We start from the raw sequence: 5531 nt of genomic DNA on the forward strand, positions 1-5531 counted from the left end.
GTCTCAGAAACCCCAGCAGTCTTCTCCTGTCCTGTAAGGTAGAACTCTGAGTCTCCATCAACTCCGTGGCAGTGAGAGTTTTTCTGAGTCAGAAACTGTAGGCCCGGAGGAGACGGGCAGTGTACAAAATGATTTGAACTGCCTGGTGGTGTTTATCGTCTGGTGGTAGGGAGAGTTGCCCCCAGTTGGCCGTCAGTTGGTCGCACCGTGGTGACGTGTGTTGCTCTGATGCTGGAGGCTGTGTCCCTGGTGTTTCACACACCATCAGGGTCACCCAAGGTGTGTTAGGCCAGGTTGTCTAGAGAAACAAACCCAGCGGCCGACACTCATCTGTGTACAAGAACTTTATATTAAGAAGCAACTTCACATCAAGAGGGCATCCAACCAAGTTGAACTCAAGCCCCTAAATCTGATGCTAGTCCATACGCTCCTCTTTAGTCCGCATGCCAGTGACAGAGGACGATCACAGGCCAGTGGGTGCAGAGTCCTGGGGCTCCAAAGTCAGTAGAAATGCGGCGGGCCATCCACAACTCTCAGAGTTGGACAGCCCAAATGGGGCCACCCTGAAGGCAGACACAGAGTCCCAGTGAAGTCCCAGCGAAGAAAAAGGTGAAGTGGCAGGCAGAGAGGGATTGTCTCTGTTCCTCTTGCTCTTTTATAAAAGGCTTATGACTTCAAGGAAGTGTCATCGGGCTGCAACTTGATTCACAGGCTTGACTCCATCCCTAGTCAGGCATGTTTCATTGACATAATCCCTAACAGCCACGCAAGGTGAACTGGTTTCAGCAGTTTCCAGCTGAGAGCTGACTATGAAGAAGAAATCGGTTGTTCACTTCAGAGGAATTAGCCATTGAAAATGTGATGCGTAGCAGCAAAACATTGTCAGATACAGAAAACTTCACGAATGGCAGCCGAACATACTCACATAGAGTGCCCGAAGTGGAGGCCCTCAAGCCGAAGGCACTCAATATAGGACGGAGGAAGAGCTGCCTTCTCTCACTCCCATTGGGAGGAGCTGACTCATCGTGACCCTAGAGGGTGGGGTAGAACTGTCTGTGTGGGTTTCTGCAACTCCACCTCTTCATGGGAGTAGAAAGCTTCATCCTTCTCCCAAGGAGCAGTTGGTGGTTTTAAACCACTGGCCTTGTGGTTAGAAGCTAGTGCATAAGCACTACAGTGCCAGGAGTCCTCTCTAAGTATAAAGACCCATGTGTGCCTGGAGCAGAAACCTTAGGGATCTGGACCTTCACTGGTTGTTGGGGCCTGACTCAAAATGAGAAGAAAGAGCTGGAAGCATCGATTGATAACTGGAACTTGGAATATACGAAGTATGAATCTAGGAAAATTGGAAGTCACCAAAAATGTAAGGAACCACATAACGATCAATATCTTAGGTACTTATGAGTTGAAATGGACTGGTATTGGCCATTTTCAGTCAGATAGTTGTATGGTTTACTGTGCCAGGAATGATACATTCAAGAGGAATGGTGTCACATTCGTCATCAAAAAGGACAATTCGAGAGCTGTCTTGAAGTAAAATGTTGTCTGTGATAGGATACTATCTATCCTCATACAAGGACATCCGGCAAAAACAGTCAATACACCCATTGTAGTGATACACCAATCATTAAAGATAATGATGAGGAAACTGAATGGAAGAGATGGAATAATTTTACCGAGGTCGTCGGTTTAAAATTGACCAAACATGCAATCAAGCTGCATTGATTAATTATTGGTGCTTTGGAAGGCAAATGTTGGAAAAGTTAGAAACAAAGAAGAAACAGTAGTTGGAAAATATGGTGTTGGCAACAGAAACAAAACTGGAGTTCACATGATAGAATTTTGCAAGGCCAACAACTTCTTCGTTGCAAATATCTTTTCTCCACACCACAAAAGGCAGTTGTACATGTGAACTTCTCTAAATGGAATATATAGAAATCAAATTGACAACATCTATGGGAAGAGTTGATGATATGGAATGATGTGATATATGTATTAACTCTAAATTGATAATAAATTTTAAAAGAGAGAGAGAGATGATAGAGAAACTCAATATCAGAAGCTAAAACCAGGCCAGGGGCTGACTGTGGAGCAGACTGTCAATTGCTCAAAAGTAGGTTAGGTCAAAGCTGAAGAAAAGTAAAATGAGTCCACAAGTGTCAAAACATAACCCTGAGTCTATCCCTCCTGAATTTCTAGAATATCTCAAGAACAGATTTAATACAATGAACATTAATGACAGCTGTGGGATGACATCAAGAACATCATACATGAAGAAAGCAAAAAGTTATTAAAAAGACTGGAAAGAAAATATTAAAGTGGATGTCAGAAGAGACTGAAATTTACTGTTAATTGTAAGTAGCAAAGGCAAATGGAAGATATATTGAAGTCAAAGGGGTGAACAGAAAATTTCAGAGGGCAGCTCAAGAAGACAAAGTAAAGTTTTATACTGAAATGTGCAAAGACCTAGAGATAGAAGACCAAAATGGGATAACATGTCTAGCATATCTTAAACTGAAAGAACTGAAGAAAAATCCAAGCCTCCAGTTGCAATATTGAAAGATCCTATGTGCAAAATTTTGAAAAATGCAGGAAGCATCAAAAGAAGATGGAAAGTTTACACAGAGTCCCTATACCAACAGAGCATCCAACCATTACCAGAGGTAGTGTTGGTCAAGAACCAATGGTACTGAAGGAAGAAGTCCAAACTGTGCTGAAGGCACTAGGCAAAAACAAGTCTCCAGGAATTGATGGAATACCATATGAAATGTTTCAACAAGCTAATGAAATACTGGAAGAACTCACTCAAATTTGCCAAGAAATTTGGAAGACAGCTACCTGGCCAACTGCCTGGATGAAATCCATATTTGTACCCATTCCAGAGAAAGGTGACCCCACAGAATGCTCAAACTATAAAACATTATCATTAATATCACATGCAAGTAACGTTTTGCTAAAGATCATCCAACAATGGCTGCAACAGTGCATTAGCAGGAAGCTGCCAGAAAGTCAGGCTGGCTTCAGAAGAGGATGTGGAATGAGAGTTATCATTGCTGATGTCAGATGGATCTTGACTGAAAGCAGGGACTATCAGCAAGATGTTTACTTCTATGTTATTGAGTATACAAAATCCTTCAACTGTATGGGCCATAATAAACTATAAATAGCCTTGAAAGAATGGGAATCCCGGAACACTTCATTTTGCCTATGTGGAACCCATCCATGGATCAAGAGGCCATCGTGCAAACAGAACAAGGGGATGCTGCGTGGTTTTAAACCAGGACAGCTGTGAGTCTGGGTTGTGTCTTTTCCCCGCCATTATTCAATCTGTATGCTGAGCAGATAATCAGAGACTCTGGATTTATGAAGAGGAACTCAGATTAGGATTGGAGGAAGGTTTATTAACCTGTGATGAGCAGATGACACAATCTTGTTTGCTGAAAGTGAGGAGGCCTTGAAGCACTTGCTGAGGAAGATCAAGGATGGCAGCCTTCAATATGAACTACACTCAATGTAAAAAAAAACACAAAAACTCACAACTGGAGCAATAGTTCACATGATGATAAAGAAAAGCGTGAAGTTGTCAAATAGTTCATCTTGCTCAGATAAATCACAGTGAATGTTCGTGGAGGCAGCAGTCATGAGATCAAAGGACGCATTGAGTAATTCTGCTGCACAAGGTCGGAGAAGAAGCGCTGCATGAGGATCCTGGTGCTGCGAAGGGTATCGAACGTGCCACGGACTCCCAAAAGAACAAACACGTCTGTCGTGGAACAGGTACAACCAGACGCCCCTTAGAAGCAAGCATATTGCGACTTCGTCTCGTGTACTTGGAGACACCAGTCCCTAGAAAAGGGCATCACAATTCGTAAAGGAGAAGTGGAGCCGAGAAGGAGAGAGGCCCTCTGAGCAAGCATGGCCAGGACTGTTGCACCTGCCTCACCCTCAATTTTAAACCCTTGCTATTCCCCTGTCCCTGTCGGTCTCGGCTCACCGCTCACCTCCTCCGGCCTCCTTCCCTCCCACCCCCGAACCGTTGGCCCCATGGGTGTCTCCTTGGGATTGCTTCTGCGGCCTATCCTCTATACATCGACACCCAAAGAGGAAACTAAAAGAGAGAAAAGAAAGACCGTATAACTGGTTCCAAGTCTAACTGATATCCTGACCCAGAGTTAATGGGTATCTCTCTGTTACATAGCAAGCAGGACCTGTTATAATCCATCCGTCGAATCCCCTTTTCTTCCAGGATTTCATATCCCGGGACCCATTTTCCTAACAGCCCTATGCCCTTTTAGTCCTAAGCATTCGTGACCCAAAAGGTGCACCTCCTACAAGACCCCAATGACTCTTCCTGCAGTCGGGGGTGAAGCAGACTAGTGCCCCCCCCACACACCATTATAACTTTAGACTTTTAGTGTAGCCCCTTGTGGGTAACCCCCAACCAGTTCTGATGAGGTGCCAAGAACTGCTCCCTGAGTCAGAGTCTGCAATCGGGACTTCATGGCTCCGCTCCCATTGCTGGTCTGTCCTGCTCCCCTCTTGGTTTGCGGCCCCCCCCCCCCATGGGCAGGTCAGACCAGCAGCTCTCCCAGAACTGCATCTTCAGTGCTGCCCTCCGTAGAGCTGTCTACCAGGGAGGGAACATCATGTCTCAAACTACGGCCAGCCCTGTAGTCATCTCTGGGATTGAGCTGCTTTGAGCAGGGACGTTGCCCTTAAGGATTGGCACACTGGAATGAGTTCTACTCTCTGAAATGTATCTGAGAGGAATTACTAAGAGGTGAACGATGGGTAAACATGATAGTGGGGCAGGAGGAAAGAAGAAGAAAGTAATGATTATATATAGGTTAAATATAGATATGAATACATATGAATATATTCAGATAGGTGCATTTGTCTATGTATGTATATATATGTAAATAAACAAGGAAGCAGATGGACTTTGGCCCTCTACTTAAATCTTACCTCAGTACAAGAACAGTCTGTTATAATTAGACACTGTATGATACTCACCTTTCTGACATGATCGCTGAAGACAAAATGGGTGCATAAGCAAATGTGGTGAAAAAAGCTGATAGTGCTCAGATATAAAATGATATAGCACCTGGGGTCTTAAAGACTTAAAGTTAAACAAGCGGCCACCTAGCAGGGAATCAACTATGCCCACATGAAAGAAGCACATCGATCATGAGGTATTGATGGGAACAGGTAACAGAAGTCCAGAAACAAGCGATCAAAAGGTTGTAAAGGAATGTGGACAAAGTGGAGACCCAAAACCCACCTGTAAGATATTTGGACAGTCCCTCACAGAAGAGCATGTAAAAGGAATGATAAATCTAGGGAGCAGTATAGCACTGATGAAATACATAGCTGTCCTCTAGTTCTTTAATATTTCCTCTCCTTACTATTATAGTCTTTGTTTCACCTCATCAACTTTATTAGATCTGCTTATGTTCATTTGTATAATTAAGGGTGCTCTTTGCATGAAAGCCAAGATAGATAACCCTTCAGAAACAGTAACAGGAGTCTCC

The sequence above is a fragment of the Echinops telfairi genome, unplaced genomic scaffold (assembly GCF_000313985.2).
Source record: "Echinops telfairi isolate 266 unplaced genomic scaffold, ASM31398v2 ScPeMD7_23;HRSCAF=83, whole genome shotgun sequence".
NCBI classification, from domain to species: domain Eukaryota; kingdom Metazoa; phylum Chordata; class Mammalia; order Afrosoricida; family Tenrecidae; genus Echinops; species Echinops telfairi.